At 52.1% G+C, this 21,771-nt stretch overlaps 1 protein-coding gene and 1 pseudogene across 1 annotated transcript in view; both read left to right on the top strand.

Annotated features, from left to right (window-relative positions):
* LOC144274155 (uncharacterized) overlaps positions 1–21,771 on the top strand; it is a 135,297-nt gene that overhangs the window by 73,424 nt on the left and 40,102 nt on the right. The window lies entirely within an intron of this gene.
* LOC144274891 (putative olfactory receptor 2B3) lies at positions 17,827–19,500 on the top strand (annotated as a pseudogene).

The raw sequence follows: 21,771 nt of genomic DNA, 5'->3' as shown, positions 1-21,771 counted from the left end.
TCGGTGGCAGAATTCTTTTCGCCCAGATGCTAGGGTGATGGGCATCCATCTAAAGCCCTAAGCTAGGTTAGAGCCTTGGGACCGTGGAGCGGGAGGGTTTGTGGTCACTAAGAAGGAAAGGGAGGTGGATTTCATAGAGAGAGGCTGCTTCCGGCTTGAGCCCTCATTGCTTGCAAAGGGTTTCCGGGGACTGTGTTCCTATTGAAAGATTGATTGATGATCTGTTAATTAACCTGCACCATTAGCCAGCGCTTGCTGCTACTTATATCAGAATAGCTGGGGTGACCAGATGTCCTGTTTTTATACGGACAGTCCCGTTTTTTGGGACTTTTTCTTATATAGGAGCCTATTACCCCCCACCCCTTCTCCCGTGTTTTCACAGTTGCTATCTGGTCACCCTATGAATAGCTCATTAATGGAGCTAATAGATTCCTAATGGTGAACCGATCTTTTGTTCAATCGCTGTCAGGCCAACATATCTATAGCAGCCCTGATTCTCTGGGACTGTTCCTGCATTTGGGAGCAGGTTAAGGGAGCAAAACCGCCTTTGTGATCCCTCGATTCCCGGGGGCCTGAGTCCTCCTGTGCCTTTTCTCTACAGCAGCTGCTGGGATAAGGATTTTCCCCAGGTGGCTACGAATGGAGGGGAGCCGGGGCCTGGGCTGGAGGTGGGAGCGGGTGCAGAGCAGGGGTAGCAGGGGGTGGCCAGGGTGAAGCTGCAGCGCTGCTGATATTGTGACCATCGCTGGATCTCAACTTGCCCCGAGCTCCGTGGTGACTGGCTACGGGGGTCACAAGCTGCCTCCCCGCTGTCTGTGAGCCTCGATCGTAGTGGGGACCCATATCTAGGGCCTCTAGGTTAGGAGCTCCCAGGTTCTGGCCTGTTGAGCTGACCCTTCCATGGGGCCGAGGTGCGTCCGTTTGTGGTTACATCGTTGCAGGATTGGGGCAGAGGATCTGATGCGATAGGAGAATGAGATGCACTGGAGCGTCGGGAGACAGGCTGAGGGCTGTTCCTGGGGGAGCTGGGTTTTTCATAGGCCTGCTGGGAAGCAGGGAATGGCTGCAGCGCATTGGCCATGCCGTCCCGGCACCCAGCCCCATCTGTCTCGCTGCTTGCCCACAGCCCATCCCTGGGCTGGGGTGGGGGATGAGTGCTGGGTAGAGTGGAGTCCAACTGGGGCATGTGCCTCAGTTTCCCATCTGTCAAATCGTAGAATCATAGGACTGGAAGGGACCTCGAGAGGTCATCTAGTCCATTCCCCTGCACTCATGGCAGGACTAATTATCAAGACCATCCCTGACCAGTGTTTGTCTAACCCGCTCTTAAAAATATCCAGTGATGGAGATTCCACAACCTCCCTGGGCAATTTATTCCACTGCTTAACCACCCTGACAGTTAGGACGTTTTTCCTAATGTCCAGCCTAAACCTCCCTTGCTGCAATTTAAGCCCATTGCTTCTTGTCCTGTCCTCAGAAGTTTAGAAGAACAATTCTTCTCCCTCCTCCTCGTAACAAACTTTTATGTACTTGAAAACTGTTTTCATTTCCCCTCTCTGTCTGTTCTTTTCCAGACTAAACAAACCCAGTTTTTTTCAATCTTCCCTCACAGGTCATGTTTTCCAGACCTTTCATCATTTCATCAATGACCTGGTGCACAGGGGTGTGGGGTACTAGAATAACTGGACAATGACCTGGTGCACAGGGGTGTGGGGTACTGGAGTAACTGGACAATGACCTGGGCACAGGAGTGTATGAGGTACTGGAATAACAGGACAGTGACCTGGTTCAGAAAGGTTTGGGGCACTTGAGTAACTGGACAATGATCTGGTGCAGAAGGGCATGGGGTAATGGAGTAACTGTAGAATGGCCTGGTGCGGAAGGGTGTGGGGTAGTGGAATAACTGAGATTGACCTGGTGCAAAAGGGTATTGGGGTCAGAAGAAACTGGATAATGAGCTGGTGCAGAAGGGTATGGGGGCTCTGGAGTAACTGCACAATAACCTGCTGCAGAAGGGTGTGGGACACTTGTCCGGCTGGCCAATGGTTGATGCTGAGAGATTCAGCCCCTGCCTGTGACACAGGAAAGTTTGGACATGGCTCAGTGCCAATTGTCCCTTTTAGACTCAGTGCCCCGAGACATCACATTCCAGGGCTCCTCATTAGGCTTCGGGATGTGTTGCGCTGGGCCTCGTTAGTGTCTCGTCTCCTGCTTCCAGCTGGAGGATCCAGGCATTGGGGCTCTGGTTGCTATTAACTCAAGGGTACTGTTTGTGATGCAGCCTCTGATGAGCCCCCTGGTGGGGCCATTAAAAAGTTTCCTGTTCTAGATTCAGAAGGGAATCTAAGTGTGTCCAAACGGAGCCAAACATGAGTGAACCCCATGTGCAGCAGGAGAGTCTTTGTGTTGATTTCAGTGGAATAAGGGGACCCAGAGACTCACAGGTGTTAGCATGACCCTGCCAGTTGTACAACTCTAAGCAGTCAAACATGGTTTGAGGACGGAGACCTCAGCCGGCTCAATCCCATGGGCAAAGCACTGGAAAATTCATGCCAAGGTTGGAAATGTATTGAGTCAGACACACCAGAGGGAAAAGAATTTCAACTCAAGACATAGGTCAGTTTGAATCTGCCATTGGCTGGTGAGGCGAAATTAACGTAACCCAAACTTTTCCCTGGGCCTTTTTCAGAGAGGCTATTGATTAAATTCTCTTCTTTTGTCAAATAAACCTTGGTAGGGTGGAAGAAAGGGTTTGAGTTCAGCTGATGGCTGTGACTGGGGATTCCCTTTCCTGCCTTTAACAAAACAGACAGACACAGGAGAAGAAGAGAGACCATAGTGGTACAGGGGCAGACCAGCTTTTTTTCATCTCAGGTGGCTGGTCAATCTGAGGCAGATGTGACTCCCATGGGAGTTGGGCGCCTAAATATCTTTCGGATCTGACCCAAAGTGTCAAACATCTAAGAGTACATCTGAGTTTCAGAGCTCAGGTCTACACACTTGGGCTCGGACTAAAAATACCTGTGGAAACGTGTGGCCTCGGGTTCTGAGACTGGCTGCGGTGGGTTTCTACTTGGCATGTAGACATACCCTCATATCTGTCCAGATCCTAATGCTGGGACCTATCTCTCTGCTCAGTCCCTCCTATTCCACTGGGCTGATCTAGTCCCTTACCTAGCCATCTGGCCTAGCTAGCTGCATTGCAGGCAATGCAGAGAGCCCCGTGAATGAAATCTAGATGGGGACACATTTATTAACTTCGGCACTCAGGGTTCGAGGATGGCAGGGCAAAGTCAGTGGTGCCTTTTCAGCCTGGCAGCATTAGAGCATAAAGGGAAGTTTTATCACAGGCCACAATGGGCGGAGAGTCAGGAAATCCAGCATCCCATTGGCCTGGTGACCCCGAGACCTGGACGCGGCTCCTCAAAGACGTTACGGCTCTTAACTTCCATCGAAATCAATGGATGCCACCCCTCATGCGCTATATCATAATCTCCGTTTGCTGGCTGAGCTTCACCTGATGGCATTTCTCTGTCCCTGTCCTTTCTGAACACGGCTCCCAGTCGACCCCTAGACATTCGGGGATGTTCTGGGCATCGCTGGGCTGAAGCCAATTCGTTTAGGGGAAATTTGGAAAATCAGAAGGGGGGAAACGGGGGAGTCACGGAGTCCCTGTCGTCTGCTTAGCATAGCCACAGCTTCAAGCACCTCTCCGGTTGTCTGGAGATCAAAGAACAGGTTTGTGACACCCGCTAATGCTTCCCAGCTTGGCCATGCGGAGCCCCTGAATTAATTGTCTCCCAGAGAGAAAGAACAGAAATAATAACGGTGGTGGAAGTGGGGCACACAGAGCCATGGGGAGGGGGGAATGGCAGGCAGTGCAGAACAGGGGTGTGCAGAGCCCCAGGGTTACGGAGAGAATGGGGGAACCTGAAACATAGGCGCTGACTTCTGCTCCCGCCAGTGGCTGCTCGACCCGCCTCTTCCCCTGACTCCACCCCTGCACCGCCCCAATTCCAACCCCTTCCCCAAAGTGCCCGCCCCAACTCCGCCCCCTTCTGCCCCTATTCCGACTCCTTCCCCAAATCCTCGCCCCGGCCCTGCCTCTTCCCCGCCTCCTCCCCTGAGTGTGCCATGTTCCCGCTCCTCCCCCTCCCTCCAAGCACACTGCCAAACAGCTGTTTGGCGGTGGCAAGGCGGGAAGCACTGGGAGGTAGGCGGAGGATTGGGGACATGGCGCGCTCAGGGGAAGAGGTGGGTTGCGGAGCTTGGCTGCCGGTGGGTGCAGAGCACCCACTAATTTTTCCCCATGGGTGCTCCAGCCCTGGAGCACCCATGGAGTCGGCGCCTATGACCTGAAATGTAGGGAGGGGGTAACAGGGGAGACAGAGCCCCTGGTGTGAGTTGCAGGGAGTCGCTGAAACAGAGGGAGAGGGGTACACACAGGGAACTTGTGGGAGGGAATAGAGGGAGCCCCTGGTGGGAGCAGGAACCTCAGCCCGCACAAGCCATGATGTGTGAATGTCTAGGACAGATGGGGAGACTGAGGTGCAGAGTGGTTAAGTGACTTGCCCAAGGTCAGACAGCAACTCTGTGGCAGGGCCAGGTTTAGCATCCAGGACGAATATGCTGCTCTAACTCATTAGACCCCACTCCCACCCCCTAAAGCTGGGATAGAACCCAGAAGTCCTGGCTCCCCGCCCCATTGACTAGCTGTCTCTGCAGGGAGGCTAAAGGATCTAGCAGCAGGACAGCTCTTCTATAGGTCAGTTGGTCCTGTGTGTTTAGTGCTGCAGGACAGGGGTTCTATTCCTGGCTCCCCAGAAGCGTGTATAGCTGGGATTGCATTTCCTGACTGATCAGTGGGGATTCCAGTGCAGCTTTGCCACTGCCATCCACTCCCTGGTTTGTGGGAAAATCACGGGACAAGTGTCCGACTCGTTGCCTGGCAGGTTCTCCGCTCAGGGAGGCAGCTCCTCCTTATCCAAGCGTCCAACCCATTGCGCTGAATCCTCAGTGCAGATCAGAGAAGACACCCCAGCCCGTTGTCTGAGCCTCAATCTCTTCTCTTGGAAGCACCAGGTCCTTCGTGAGGTCCCTCTGCTCCTCCTCCGAGCTGACCAGCCAGTACTCAAAGACCTCCATGGCTGGCTTGCAGATCTCCTGCACTTCCTGCACCTGGTGGAAGGTAAGCTGGTGCCTCCAGGCCTGCGAGACCTTGCTGGCATCCCTCCACACTGGGAGGACCTCGGGGTTCAGAGGCCCGGACCAGTGGGTGATGTTTGGCACCCAGGCCTTGAGCTGGGGGGAGGAGGCCAAGCTGGCGTAGCGGTACCGCTCGGCCACCTGGCCCAGCAGATCCCAGACCAGGTCTTCATAGCGAGTCAGGAGGTAGCATCCACACAGGGCAGGAGGTGGGTGGTACAAGGCGGCCACGTACATGCTGGCTTGGCTGTGGCAGACTTTGCGCATGGCCAGCCGGGCGTTGGGCGTCGCGTTGTGGGACAGCTGGTGAGCAAGTTGTCCGGGTGCAGCGAGATGAGCTGGTGGGAGGTGTAGATGGTCTGGGGGTCCCGCACCAGGTGGGTGATGCTGAGGTTGAGGGCTGGGTCGGCCAAGGACGGGTAGAGCGCTTCCAGCTGGAAGAACCTGATGACCTTCAGCGCCACGTGGCTGTAGGTGATGCAGGCCTCTGCCACCTTCCCGAAGGGGCTGGCATCGCAGTGGACCTGGCATTCCGCCGGCCTCACAATGTCCCCACGCCGGAAGGCCTCGCAGGTGGGTGGGGAGCAGAGGGCCTGACTCGTGGGCCACATGAAGATCTGGGCCTGGCGGGCCTGCAAAGTCCTGCAGCGCGGCCATCTCACACCGGAAGAGGGCACAGAGCAGGTCCCAGACGGGCCCCTGCAGCATCTCCAGGCTGCCTCCGGGCAGGCGGTGCCAGACATGCTTGGCCGGCTCCATCGGGTGGAAGACGTTGGGGTGCTGGCTGAAGAGCTGGCCAGCGAAGGGGGAGCCCTGGTGCCGGCTGGAGAGGAGGAGCACGTGGGTCCTGCCGGGAGGGGGTGGTGACTCTGGCGAACATCCTGCCCAGGTGGAGGAACCTACCGCAGACAGAACGAGGTTTAGCGGGGGCATGTCCTCTCATCCCTCTCCTCCCCCAGAAGCCTCTTGGGCAAAGCTCTATGCTGTCATGTAATGGACACCACCTTGGCCAACGCACAGGGGATTGACTGGGGAACCTCCGTACATAAGAACGGCCATACTGGGTCACACCAAAGGTCCATCTAGCCCAGTATCCTGTCTTCCATGCCAGGTGCCCCAGTGAGAATGAAAGGAACAAGGAATTATCAAGTGATCCATCCCCTGTCGCTCATTCCCAGCATCTGGCAAACAGAGGCTAGGGACACCATTCCTGCCCGTCCTGGCTAATAGCCATTGATGGACCTATCCTCCATGAACTTATTTAGTTCTTTTTTTAAACACTGTTATAGTCTTGGCCTTCACAACATCCCCTGGCAAGGAGTTCCACAGGTTGACTGTGCGTTGTGTGAAGAAATACTTCTTCTTCGCATGCTTGTTCATGTAAATTCCGATCAGATGTATGTGCTTGTGCGCATGGCAGCCGGAAGATTTTTCCCCTAGCAGTGTCTATTAAGTCAGTCCGGGCGCCCCCTGGAGTGGCACCATCATGGTGCTTAATATAGGGCCCTACCCACCGACCACCCCCTCAGTTCCTTCTTACCGCCAGTGACAGTTAGCTGGAACTTCCCCTTTGGCAGTCTGTATATAGTTCTCATTAGTTTTGAGTAGTCCTTGTGGCACCTTAGAGCCTAACCAATTTATTTGGGCATAAGCTTTCGTGGGCTAGAATCCACTTCATCAGATGCAGTTAGCGTTAAGTAGGTTAGTAGGTACTTTACTTAGTTCTTAAGTTTCCTTTGGAGGAGTTTCTCCTCCTGCGGTATCCCAGCGCTGGGGCATGCCGTGGTCTCCTGTCTTCAAAGCCTGTGAGGTCTGTGGCAAGTGCCTGCCCAGAAGCGATCCTCACGCTTCGTGTTTGAAGTCTTTGGGGAAGAGCCATCAAAGGGGTCGCTGTAGGATCTGCAGGGGGTTTCATCCCAGGACACTGAACGATAGAGATCAGCTCCTGAAGACCCTACTAATGGAAGTGGCATTCCAGCCCCAGTCTGACCCTGGGTCAGCGGACCTGGCGCTGAGTACCTCCTCCTCGGTACGCAGTGCCCCGGCACTGTCGGCATGGGGATCAGTGCCGAGTAAAGGCAAGGTCTCTCAGCACCATCATGGCTCCACTCGTGGCTCACCGGCTGCAGGTAGGCACCGGTCTCAGTCGCCGATGCCGCAGAAGAAGAGGAGGCCAGAGAAGGGTCGTTTCCCCCCGGCTAGACCCAAGGAGCCAGCCGTTGTGAGACTCGAGTTGGGCACGCTACTTCGGCCCCACTGCCAGAGATGGTCGTGTCAACTCCTGCCCCCAAGGAAGGGCGGTCAAGTCTGGACCCTTCTTGCTCACCGAGGCTGAGCCAGCACCTACACCTCTCATCGACCCTGGAGGCATTTGAGGCAGCATGGGACCCGCTCCAGCTCACGGCACTGTTCTCCCTGCCTAGACGGGAGAGGTCGCTTGCACAAGTCGCTCCCCGGGCACCGCCAAGAGGAAAGCCTGCAATGATGGCCTGGCAGTCTCCATCCCCGGAGCACCGCTCCCCAGCATCAGAACAGGGTCAGCAACCTCATCGGTCCCTGAGCCCTCGGTGTGGACCCTCGGCACCTCCCAGTACAGGTCCTCCTCAAGATATGGAGTCTTCAGTGATATTGATAGCTCCAGCCTGGTCCCGCCAACAGTGGTACACATCTCTCCTGGAAATGTCCGTGGAAGCCCCAGTTACCTTGCCGCTCCTTCCGGGCTTAATAACTCAGGATCACAGCCGTCTCCAGCACCCGAGCCTTGAGTTGTTGCACCTCACGGCGTGGAAGCTCCATGGCTGAACCCCACAGAGCTCTCCTGCTTGGACCTGTTTAGATAAGCCCTCCTTGGCAGTAGGAAACCCTCCACCAGAGCGACCTACCTGGCCAAGTGGAAGAGATTCTCAATCTGGTTGGTGCAGCATCACTCATCCCCGACGCTCACCTCTATACCACTTATACTGGACTGACTTCTCCATCTCAAGCAGCAGGGGCTGTCCATGTCGTCAATAAGGGTTAACTTGGCCACCATCTCTGCCTTCTATCCAGGCTCAGAGGGCCGGTCGGTGTTTGCCAACCCTATGGTCAGCCGTTTCCTGAAGGGTCTCGACAAGCTATATCTGCACATCCAGCAACCAACCCTGACCTGGGACTGCAATCTGATCCTTTCCAAATTGATGGGTCTGCCCTTTGAACCACTGGCGACGTGTTCCCCGCTCTACCTGTCATACAAGGTGGCATTTCTGGTAGCGATAACCTCAGCCAGGAGGGTGTCAGAGCTCAAAGCCCTGACATCAGTGCCCCGGTACACCGTGTTCTATAAAGGACAAGGTTCAGCTCAGGCCCCACCCGTCTTTCCTCCCGAAGGTTGTCTCCCATTTTCACATCAACCAGGACATCTTCCTCCCACTGTTCTATCCTAAGCCGCACTCGAGCGGCGGAGAGCAGAGGTTGCACTCATTGGATGTCCACAGAGCGCTAGCCTTCTACATTGAGAGAACAAAGCCGTTCCGAAAGTCCATTCAACTGTTTGTGGCCGTGGCAGACAGGATGAAGGGTCTTTCAATCTCCCAACTAATTTCCTCATGGATCACATCCTGCATCCATGAATGCTATCACCTGGCAGAGGTGCTCGCCTCTCCACTCGCAGAGTACTCCACTAGGGCACAAACTTCTTCAGCAGCATTCCTGGTGCAAGTCCCAACTCAGGAAATCTGCAGAGCAGCGACATGGTCCTCCATGCACACTTTCACTATGCTCTACACAATTACCCAGCAGGCCAGAGACGATGCTGCCTTTGGACAAGCAGTTCTCCAGTCAGTGGACAGCTCCCACCCTGCCTCCATAACGTAGGCTTGTGAGTCCCCTGATTGGAATGGACATGAACAATCACTTGAAGAAGAAAAAATGGTTACTCACCTTCTCTTAAGTCTTGTTCTCCAATACCCACCCACCTATCCCTCTGTCGGAGTAGCCAGCAAGAAGGAACTGAGGCGGTTCAGTAGGGCCCTATATTGAGCGCCAGGAAGGCACCACTCCAGGGGGCGCCCACACCGACCCGACGGATATTGCTAGGAGGAAAAACTTCCGGCTGCCATGCACACACGCACACACACCTGATTGGAATGGACAAGAACAAGAGTTACGAGAAGGTGAATAACGTTTTTTTCCTTTTGTTTGTTTTAAACCTGCTGCCTATTAATTTCATTGGGTGACCCCTAGTTCTTGTGTTATGAGAAGGAGGTAACAACACTTCCTTATTTACTTTCTCCACACGTGTCATGATTTTATAGACCTCTATCACATCCCCCTTTAGTCATCTCATTTCCAAGCTGAAAAGTCCCAGTTTTACTAATCTCTCCTCATACGGAAGCTGTTCCAGACCCCTAATCATTTTTGTTGCCCGTTTCTGAACCTTTTCCGATTCCAATATATCTTTTTTGAGATGGGGCGACACATCTGCACACAGTATTCAAGATGTGGACGTACCATGGATTTATATAGAGGCAACATGATATTTTCTGTCTTATTATCTATCCCTTTCCTAATGATTCCCAATATTCAGTTTGCTTTTTTGACTGCTATTGCACACTGAATGGATGTTTTCAGAGAACTCTCCACAATGACTCCAAGATCTCTTTCTTGAGTGGTAAAAGAGGGGGTGAACAGACTTCATCATTTTATATGTATAGGTGGGATTATGTTTTCCAGTGTGCATTACTTTGCATTTATCAACAGTGAATTTCATCTGCCATTTTGTTGCTCAGTCACCCAGTTTTGTGAGATTCATGAGTCTGTGTTTGAAAACTCCAGCTGCTCCCCAGCTTGCTGTGACTTTGCAGAAACACTTGCCAGAGATCCAGTGCATTTATGAACCGACTGCCATCCAATGTGCTGATGAGGGCTTTGTTATTATGACTGTTTCTTTCTTTTTCTTGCTAAAAACAAGAACAGTTTCAAAGAACAGTTGAGTTGTGCAGCCATCTGACAACCATCACTGACTTTGTCTTTCTAGCCATGGTCTGTCTCTCTTTAGATTTCTCCCCCTCTCCTCCCTTCCAAATTTTATATGTGTGGATGGGATAATTTATTTGTATGGATGCAAAATAAAAGTTTTAAATGTGGCATTGTGAAGAGAAGGGACTGAATGAGGATTTCAGATACATACAGTGCTTGGAATCACACCGACGGGTGTGATAGATAGAGAGATAAAGGGACTCCACCCAAAGCACTATCTGGCAGCAGGTCCCAGCGTGACAAGCACTCTTACCTCAGTTTCCCTTCTCAGGTAACATACGGACTCTATACCAGGCTCTGTTGATGAAATCATACCCCTCCTGGGGACCCATCTGTGATGGGTTTACCCACAGGGTGCCACCTGGAAATGGGGTACCACTGAGCCCTCTGACCCACTAGCCTGGGCTCCCTCTCAGACTGTGCTGCTATGACAAGTTTGAAAACCCTCCAAGCTTGCACTTTCACCAGCGTTCACACGGGTGGGGACACACCCAGCTGCCATTATAGGTAGACTCTCTAACCACCAGCCTCCCACCTAAGACCCCAGAGCAGTACCATCCTGCCTGGTCAAATCTGGCCAGTACATGGGTTTAATACCTGGTCTGCTTCTCTCTCAATGTGAAGAGGTCCATACACACTTGTGGTAACCAGGCCAAGATTTTCCCCAGACACCTTAGTCAAACACACACTGGTTTGGATTAAAACATAAAATAAGTTTATTAATGACAAAAGATAGATTTTAAGTGATTCTAAGTGATGGTAAACAGATCAAAGCAGATTACCTAGTAAATAAACAAAACCGCAAACTGAGCTTAACACACTAGATAGGTAGGATATGAATTAGCAAATTCTCCCCCTGAGTGATAAAAAGACTGGCACATTCTTAAGGCACAAGCTGCCTTGGCTTTGCAGCTTGGGTTTCCCAGGTTTTCATACACAGGCTAGAAATCCCTTTAGCTTGAGATCATCACTTCCCACAGTCCAGTCTTTGTTCCTCAGGTGTTTCCAGGCGTGTTGTTGTAGGGGGAGTGAGGTCCCCTCATGATGTCATTTCCCCCTTTTATTTCTTCTTCCCACTTGCTGGAAAGCTCTTTTGCTGTGACCTGGGACAAACAGTTCCTGTTGTGTAGTGCTAGCTCGGAGAGGTTTCTGTTGTCCACAGTTCCTGGGGTCATCCTCGTGCTTGTGTGCGTTTCCTCAATAAGCCATTCACATTGTTTGGCCTTTTGACTGTTGTACCTGAAAGGCTTCTTGTGGGTGTTTTCAACCTCACGTCAGGTTTCAGTAACACACACATCGCCAAACTTCATCACTTCACACGCAACGACAGCACACATCATCCAACAAGATATTACTGTCTAGCAGATCAGGACTTTTAGAATGACACCTCACAAGGCATCCTTTGTACAAAGCACATCCTAAATACATGACAGTGGTGAATATGCGGGTGCCAGGGTGTCACACCATTTATTACAAATCATAATGTAAATAGTCTGTACAAACTACCCCAACCATGGTCTATATCACCCCTACTTTTCCACAGCCTCTCTTCTGGGCGTTTCACGCCCTTGGCCCTCGCTCTGTTCCCTGGGTTCCAGCTCTCAGGCCCTGGAGATGTCAGTGGGGGATCTCCTCTGCTGCTCACCTGGCACCCGCTGTATCCAGCCCTTGGGGAGGTCAGCCGACAAACGCCTCTGGCTGATCTCCTCCTTTTAGCCTTTAAGTCTCTATCTCACTGGGTCTCTCTTCTCTCATATCCTCCGTGATCCTCTCCACCCCTCATGAGCTGCCCTGAACTCTTAATTGGCCAAACTGAGAGCACCGGCCCAGGGGAGCAGGGTCTGCTTCATTGCTGGGGCCAGCTACCCTGTGACAGACCTGCAGGCAGACAGACAGATTTCCCTGCCATTGGCACGTGCCCTTCCTAAGCCACAAAATATACTTCAGCTTATTTGATCTGCATCCTCTTATTAAGGATTAGCTGGCTGCATGGTATTTGGGTAAGATCTGAGACTCATATTGACCTGGGGATAAGTGTCTGGGCCTTTGGGATTGGTGAGCTTCCCATACGGTAAATCAGGTTTTCAGTAACCTCTCACTCTATTAGACCTGTTTGTCTAGATGGGAGCCAAGGGCTGAAATTTCTTAAGGGGACTAAGCTGGCTTCTTGTTAGCCAGTGTGGTACTACGGAAGCTCTTTTGTTACTGGCTAATTATAGAATAAACCAACATTTTTTGGCAAGGGTCTGCCCTATTTCTTGCAGTCTGCCCTGAGCATGGCATCCTCAGTGTGGCCCATCCAGCCATCCGGTCACAGTCAGCAAGGTAAAATAGCTACTGCATAGACAGGTATGGCACTTCGGAATCCTGCAGATAACACCGGGAGCTCCTCGCTCTGTTTGTGTGTCGTTCTTCTCAGGAGCCAAGGCAATGGGTTTCTCCCAGCCACCTGGAAAAAGAGGCGGGAAAGAACTGTACCCACCCTCTACTGTGAAGCATCGCAAGCCAATTACAGCAGTAACGAGGCGTCAAAGTGCGTAAGAACTTCAGATGAGATCCGCAATTTCCGTCCGATGCAAACTCAGTCTTTAGTCCATTTCCATTTTGGGGTTGTTTTTTTTTTGCTTGTAATGGTTTATGTAAAGATGTCGATACTGTTGCCAAATTAGGCAGAAATTTACCATAGTCATTGAGCAGTCTTAAGAATATAAGAACGGCCCTACTGGGTCAGACCAAAGGTCTGTCTAGCCCAGTGTCCTGTCTTCTGACAGTGGCCAATGCCAGGTGCCCCAGAGGGAATGAACAGAACAGGTAATCATCAAGTGATCCATCCCCTGTTGCCCATTCCTCTGCAATGTATGAGGCCATTGGCCCTTCTAGCCCTGTAGGTCCACTCCCTCCACCCTCCACCCAAATTCACAGGCTCACAAACCCCTCCCCACAATAATAGATCAGATTTCCTCTCCACTCCCTGTCAGAGAGCACCTGATGAAGGAATATGCAAATATTCTGCTCTCCCTTGCACACATGGGGAAACTGAGGCTCAGCGGGCAGACAAGGCTTGCCCAAAGTCAGTGCTGGAAGTAGGAATGGAACCGAGGGGCCCAGTCCAGTGGGCAAACCACTACACCATGCTGCCTTGCAGAAGGAAATGCTTATTGGACTAGCCAATGTGAACTAGGTGCACTTGCATGGGCCCCCCTGCAACTCCATGCACCAGGTCGCAACATCACTCACTCAGATTTGGCCCGTCCAACCACCCCACATCACCTCTGTCAGAATGGAGGGTTTGGCGCGGGATCGTGCGAGTGAGGGCAGGGTGGTGGGAGGGAGCGGAGTGGAGTTGGGTGGCCAGGGTCGGGAGAAGCTGCCTTCATTTGGGATGGGAGCAGACTGCCGAGCCAGGGGGTGTGCCAGTGAGTGGCCAGGAGGGGCCCGGTGGTGGGGATGAGGTGCTGAGGGTGAGTTTTGGGGTGAGTTAGGGAGGTGCGGGGGAAGGGTTGTGGGTGAGTGGGGAATGCTGGGAGGAGGGGTGAGTTGGGAGAAATGGGGATATTGGGGGGAAGGGGTGGGGGGCTGGGATTTTGCAGACTGCGCCCAGGGGGACTGAGGTGTTGGGGGCTGCAGTGAGCTGGGTGTATATCAGGGCTGCTGGGATATGTGTGGGGTAGGAGGGGTATGTCGGGGGGGTGGGATGGGAGGGATATCCAGGGGTCTGTGTGGAGTGGGGGCCTTTTGCTGTCTAGTTTATAGAAGGTGGGGGGACCCCCAAATTCCGCGGTGCACAGAGCCCTCAAAATCTTTAATCCAGGCCTGCCTGGACTCCACCCCAAACAGCCCTTAGCTGAGTTTCAGCCTATTCTCACTTTCCCCAGGCTCTCCACACACATTCTTCTCCCACTTGGTGGCAGGGGGCTGGTAGCTTTCGCACACCCCTAAATGGTCCTCCAGGTTCCCATACATGTTAGCAAAGGGAATTCTGGATGCCTGGGGGTGCCTTGACCCCACCCACCCATTTCTGTGCCTGATATTAAGTCACCGAGTATTGCTCGGAATCGATAGCTGAAGAGAATCCAGGAGTCCTGCCTCCCAGCTCCCTGCTCTAACCCACACCCCTCCCAGAGGTGGGAAGAGAACCCAGGCGTCCTGGGGGTCGAAGCTGTAACTTCCAGACGTCGCTGCCGTGCACTAACCCCAGCGTCCTGCTCTCAGCGCTGACTCGCTCTGAGAACTGTCTCAGCTCAACTCACCCCATGGGAAGGGACAATCCCTGCTCCATGGCTCAGCGCACCGCAGGGTTTGGGCCGGGGTCACAATGCCAGCGATGGGTCTGAGGGCTGGGAGATGAGACCTGGGGTCTAGGGGAGCCCTCGGTATAGATGGGGCTGTGACTAGAGCAGGGGTTGTGGCCCCAATCCTGGTGCAGTGCTCAGGGGCTGGGGTTACTCCTCCCCAGGCGACTCTCCCCTAGACGGCATTGCTGGAGGAGTCTCCTGGCCAATTTGGTGCACGGAGTCCCTGGGGCATTGCAAACCTCACCAGCCAAGTCCCAGCCCTTTGGGAGGCTTCAGGGAGTCACAGCCCCCGCCCTCTTCCTGGCTCCAACGTCCATAAGGGCCCTACCTGCTCCCTCTCCTCCACCCATGGCCATATGCAGTCAGCGACAGCAATCGTGAGCTACACAAGGAGGAGCCTCCCACAATCACAGAGACACAGGGCCCTTCTCAGCTGTGCTTTGGAGCTGGGGCAGCTCGGGCATAGTGTGAGACTGTGCGCATGAGCCCAGAGAGAGACCCCAGGGCTGGGGTAGGTCAGGGAGCAGGGACACAGGCTGGGGATCCTACCTCCTTCCAGCCATCCACTGTACTTCTCCAGCTCAATCCAGCTCTCTGGGTGTCTCTCCCCAACTCGCTATCCTTCTGCCAGTCTGTCTCTCTTTCTCTCCCTCTCTATCCTTCTATCCATCTACCTCTCCTCCATCCATCTCTCTGCAGATCTCTCTGCTCTTCTATCTGTCTCTGTATTGCTCCTTTTATCCATCCTTCTCTCTGCCTTTCGTTCTGTCCTAACAATTCACCTCTCGCTCCCTCTCTCTCTCTCTCCTCCATCCTCTCCTCTCTTGGACTCTCCCTCTCTTTTCCCGTCCGTGCTCGTCTGGCATCCATCAGTCCATCCACACTCTCTCTCCTTTCCTTTCCTTCTATCCATCTCTCTCTCTCCTCCCCATCTCTGGGATTTCTTTCATTCCTTCACTGTGGTCTCCGGGCTTCTAGGAGACCCTGCCAGCTGAGAGAGGCTCAGGATATCTCTCCCAGCCTGGGGCAACCTGCCCACTGGTACTTCACTCACACACCAAGCAGACTTGGTTCCATGGATCGGGGGGGAGCTACTCTGTGACCATGCAACACTGGCTCTGAGCATCCAGTTTGCCACATTCCCCTCCTTTTGAGACCCACCCCAGGGCCCCAGGAATGTGTGTGTGTGTGTGGGGGGGGGGCAACACTTGCAGCCTCTGGGCTTCCAGAGCCAGATGCAGATGGTGCTGCCCCACGGCAGGGGACAAACTTAGCTGCTCTCCCTGACCCCAGAGCATCCTTTGACATTCAGCTCCACAGCTCGGGGCGGCCTCATCCCAGGGACTGGGGGGCTCAGCACAGGGGAGCAGGGACTCCAGACTCTGTCCTGGCATCGGAGCATCTGAGCCGCCTGGAGCTGCCTGTGCAAGAGGCACCTGGGCAGAGCAGAGCCGGAGGTGAATGGAGGTGAGTCCGGGTTTTTCTCCACCTCTAGTTCATGCTTATTCCTGGGGAGGGTCCAAGAGCTGGGGAGCATGTGGGATGGTTAGATTTGTTAGCTCTGTGCAATGGGTCTGATAAAACTTCCCTGCGTCCCAGGGGTGATGTGAGGATAAACCCATAAGAGATTGTTAGGTGCTCAGATACTGTGGTTCTGCAGAGCAGACAAGTGCCATTGATTGGTAGATTTGGTTAGGGTTGAAATCTTATCCAGGGCCCCCAACCCACAAACATGCAGGGATAACTTTGCACAGGTGAGTCGTTAATCACCTGGGTGAGTGTCTGAAGGACGGGGTTTGTAAAATGCCATGTAAACCTGTTGTCCCGTGAGGGGCCCTGATCCTGCAAAGATCTATGCACGTGCTTAACTTAAGCCCACAGGCAACCCCACTGTAAGTGGTTTGGGTAAAGGAGATTAGGGCAAGTAGAAAGCATGGGCCACATTTACAAAGGGATTTAGATGCCCTCAGATGCAGATGGGGGCTAGGTGCCTAACTCCTATTGGCACCAATGGGAGTTAGAAAATCTTTTCAGAAAATCCCACTTGGTGCCTATCTGCATATTTAGCCCTATATGAGCCCATAATCCCCCTGAAAATCAGTGGGATTTGGGTGCATCATTCCTTAAAGCTGCTTTGTAAACCCCAGCTCTAACTGCTCATAGGATCAGGGTCTACAACATTATTAGTGGTATTGGGGTTATTTGATTCTCACCCTCAGTGTTTAGATTGTGGCCCAGTCCGTTGCACAGAGAAGTACATAAACATAATAGATTCAAGTTAAAGTGGCAGTAGAATCCTAGACTCCTAGACATGTAGGTCTAGAGGGTACCTCCAGAGGTCATCTGGGCCATACCCCCACACTGAGGCAGGAATAAGATTACCTAACCATACTTGACCAGTATTTGCCCAACCTCTTCTTAAAAACCTCCCAGGACAGTATGGCACTCCGGGGTGCAATCCAGACTAATGAGAGGTTGGGTCACCCCTGCCCTGCTACCTTGGCTGCCTCACAATATTTTGTTGTTGTAGCTTCCAATGTGGGTTGCTCACAAGCAGCCTGCCAGCATGCGGGTCACACCCTGAGTGTCCGTGTATAGCCACAGCCATGGTCCAGCAACTCTGACCCCAGCAGCCTGTCCGCAAACACCAGCCACACTCTGGCTTCCTGCAGCCATGGTTACCACTTGCAGGGTGACTGCAACAAACTCCCAGTTCCAAATTCCCGCCCAAGACCTGGGTTCTGCACTGCCCGGTCCCCTCCTGGACAGTTCAGATATTGTAGGTCCGTTGCCTCTCTAAGGAGATCAATATCCAACAGTTTGCTACTTTAAATGGAGTTACCCACACAATTCAGTTTCCATGCAGTTTGTATGATGGAATAAAACATGTTTATTTAACTACAAAGAGTTAGGTTTCAAGTGAGTAAAAGCATAAAACATTCAACTAAGAAATGGTTACAGGAGAAGTAAAGGTAAAACACTTCCTAGTACTAAAATTAACAAACTAGACTTGGCTCAAGGTGAAATCCCTTCCACATGTTCCCAGTAACATTGCTGAGCCAATTCTCAGACCAGGATCTGCTCCCAAAGTCCAAACGCTGTTTCTTTTGTCTTCTTAGGGGAAAGAGAGAGAGATGGATAGGGAGTGATACCTTGGGGTGTTTCTACCCCTCACTTTTATAGTCCAGTCACCCTTTGATATGTGTTTTATTGAGGGTTCTGCCTAGATAAAGTTCATTCCTGCTGCAAGTACAGAGACAAGGAGTCTAATGGTGAAGGAGATGCCATGCTGTTGTTTGCTTCAATGCAGATGGGTTTGTTACTGCCCCCCTTCCTTGCCAAAGACTAGCCACTTGGTAAGTGATTGCCCATCAACTTTGATGACACCTGGCTAGACTCCTTTGTGTTTAAGAAACTGATTTACCCAGACTTGTCTAGTAAATGCATTTCCGACCTAATGGACATGGAGAACAGTTCATCACCATCCTCTTTACAACCTCTTTACAACAATTGATCACCATCCTCTTTACGACAAATTTTCACATATTTGAAGACTGTTACCAGGTCCCCCTTCAACTTTCTCTTCTCTATTCTAAACATGCCCCATTCTTTGACCCATAAGAGGGGCAGTTAGCAGTGCAAATTTGGGATCATAGTTAGGAGCCCCAGTCGCAACCAGGATCTATACAAATACGGAATAAAAGGAACAAAACAAAACAGCCTCTGTCCCAAGACCTTATAATCTAAGCATCTATTTATCTATCACATCCTATTGCTCCCACCAACTGCAACAGATCCAGTTTTCTAGGTCACTTTAATTCCCTGATATATGGATCCTCCTTTGTCACTAAGTGCCACAGAACCACTTTTCTGCGACAAAGCCATTCCCTGGCAGAAGGATCCTACCTGCCCCCCAACTGGCCCAGATTTTCTTTGACAAAGTCACAAATGGGCATGGTTCATTCAGAGCAAATGGGGCTACCCTTGAATGTGTAAATGGGGCTCCTTTCATCCTTATCTTTGTCCCTTCTCCCTGCAGGAGGAAAGAGGGAATGGGAGCTCCCAGTGGGAGTTCATCCTTTTGGGGGTCTCTGACCAACCACGCCTGGAGATGCTGCTTTTCATGGTCTTTCTGGTCTTGTACATCCTGAACTTGCTGGGGAACCTGGCCATCATTGTGGTCTTGTGGCTGGAACCCATTCTCCATACCCCTATGTATTTCTTCCTCAGCAACCTCTCTTTCCTGGACCTTTGCTACACCACTAACACCATTCCTCAGATGATGGTGAACTTCCGCTGCACCCACAAGTCCATCTCCTGGGCTGGCTGTGTGGCCCAGCTCTACGTCTTCCTCTCGCTGGGCTGCACCGAGTGCCTTCTGCTGGCCGTCATGGCCTACGACCGCTACGTCGCCATCTGCCAGCCGCTGCGCTACACAATTATCATGAGCTGCCGACTCTGCCTGCAAATGGCGGCCACCATCTGGTTGAGCGGCTTCGGCAACTCCTTGCTGCAGGTCATCCTGACCATGCGGCTGCCCCGGTGTGGGCAGAACCGGGTGGACCACTTCTTCTGAGAGTTGCTGGCCCTGTTCAAGCTGGCCTGTGTCGACACCTCTGCCAACGAGGCCGAGGCTTTTGCTGTCAGTGTGATCTTCCTGCTGTTGCCGCTGGGCCTCATCATGGTCTCCTACGACTACATTGTCGCTGCCGTGCTGAGGATTTGCTTGGCCCAGGGCAGGCTCAAGGCCTTCAACACCTGCACCTCCCACCCAGTTGTGGTGTCGCTCTTCTACGGCATGGCCATTTTCATGTATCTACAGCCTCCGTCCAGCTACTCCCAGGACATGGGCAAGATGGTCTCCCTCTTCTAGGGCATCATCGCCCCCATGCTGAACTCGCTGATCTACACGCTGAGGAACAAGGATGTGCACAGGGCTCTAAGGAGGGTGCTGGGGAGGCTATTCTGGATTAAGAGGACATGAGCCAGAGAAATGAGTTGGGACTGGCTGGCTTGGTTCTCTATGGGGCAGCAGCTCCGATCCAGCCTCAGGTCAGGGGACCAGGCAATGGGCTATGGAGCCTTTCCAATCTAGGAGGTCTGCATTTCAATCTCTCTGTTCATGTCCACACTGGGATTGGGAAACCAGAGGTCACTCACCATGAGCCCCAGAAGGCAGAAGAGCACGTCAAGGCCTGGTGGACGGTGTTGGGCACCTCACTATGTCCTTCCTTGGCTCCATCCATGAACAAAGCTGGCCCTGCATGGAGGAGATGGAGTGATGTGGGCATCTGAGAGTCATCTCTCTGCACCAGATCCAGGCAGTACAGACCACACCCCTGCCCCCCCAATATAAAATACCTCAGATTATCTCTTATTGGATATTGATCTAAAAAAACCCACCAATGTTCCCCCTTTTCTATTTAATTCTCTGATATGGATAGTTTAGGGGCTTCTTCCCCCTTCTCAGGTTAAACCACAGCTACTTTGGCATTGGGAGGGAAACAGCTGGCGCCGATCATTGCTCCAAATTGTGGATGGGGTTAATGAAGGTGTTAAACTCATTAGAATCAACTTTCCCCTCAGATTTTGCCTCTTTTCTCTCTAATTACCAGATAGTGATCTAAAATCTCCTCAGACTTTCTCTTTATTGAATATCAATAGAAATTTCCCTCCATTTTGGGACTCCTCAAGTCAGGCACCATTCCCGCTAGTTTATGAAATATTGATTTAAAATCCCCCCGGATCTGGCCATTTTTCTCTTTAATTGCTGAATATAGGGAAAGAAACTCTCTCACTTTGGGGTCTTTTTCCCCCCTCCCATTTTAAATTGCAGCAACATCTGCTTTTGGAGGGAACCAGCTGGCTTGAGTTCTCGTCCCACATGGTGGATGAAGAAAAAGAGGATGTTAACCCCACTCTGATCAACTTTCTCCTCAGATTTGACCCCTTTACTCATTCATTCTCAGAGATCTCGCACCTTCTCAAATGTTGTCCCTTTTCTCTCAGCCGTTGGATGTTCATATGAAATGGCTGCAGATTTGGGGTTCTCCCCTCCATTTTATGCTGCAAGAAATTCTCCTAGTCTTGGGAAGAAGTGATTAGGCCAAATCATTACCCTATGGGGTGAATGAGTGGGGGGAGGAGGTTAAACTTCCCAATGAACAATTTTCCCCCCCTTTTCTCTTGTGTAAATCAAAACCAGTGTGTTTGCTGATTCAAGTGACTTGCGCAATTCTTAGCATGCATCAAGGCTAGAAACCTTCACGCCTCCAGCTGGTAATTGACCTGACAGAGGCTGTCTATCACAGTTACCCATATGAGCACCATCTCTGAGCTGTCCATCTTCAGCTTCCGCCCACTCTCAATTGCCATGAAATCTTCATATTCTGGGTCCAACCTCCCCTCCTGTCTCTCCTGCTAAAGCGGAAAACCCATAGGGACTCTGGAGTTGTACTGTGGGCAGCAATGCGTCTTGGGAAAGGGGGCATAGATATTAAAGAGCTGCTTCCTTTCCAGGAAGACAGAGACCAGGGAATCGATGAGATTAAGGCCTGGTCTATCATGGAGGATAGGTCCATTGCTCACTATTAGCCAAGATGGCCAGGGATGCAACCCCAACCATGCTTTGAGTGTCCCTAGCCTCTGACTGCCAGAAGCTGAGAATGGACAACAGGGAATGGATCACTTGATGATTGCCCTGTTCTGTTCATTCCCTCTGGAGCACCTGACATTGGCCACTGATAGAAGACAAAATACTGGGCTAGATGGACCATTGGTCTCACCCAGTATGGGCGTTGTTATGTTCTTATATACTAAAAATTAGATTGACCTAGCTACATTGCTCAGGGATGTGAAAATGTTTTTGCCCTGAGCACCGTAGTTAGCTCAACCTAACCCCGGTGTAGACACAGCTAGGTCGAAGGAAGAATTCTTCTGTCAACCTAGCTACTGCCTCTCAGAGAGGTGAATTAATGACATCAATGGAAAAACCCCTTCCATCGATGTAGGAAGAGTCTACAGATACCAGCTCTGTGTCAGGGATGGCCACTAACAGAGCTGTCCTTAGGATTTATGGGGCCCTACATAGTATTATTAAACTGGTGCCCCTATGCCTGACTGGGAACAGACACCACCCCTGCCCGTGGACCCCCAGAAGGAAACCCCCCCCCCATTGCTGACACACACCGAGCTTCGTAGTTAGTAGATGCTGCGGCAGCCTGGGCTCACAGCCCTGAGGGGTGGGATGAGGCAG

This window comes from Eretmochelys imbricata, chromosome 14 (assembly GCF_965152235.1).
Source record: "Eretmochelys imbricata isolate rEreImb1 chromosome 14, rEreImb1.hap1, whole genome shotgun sequence".
Classification (NCBI taxonomy): Eukaryota; Metazoa; Chordata; order Testudines; family Cheloniidae; genus Eretmochelys; species Eretmochelys imbricata.
Note: the sequence above shows the minus strand (reverse complement) of the source record. Positions and strands in the feature narration are given on the sequence as shown.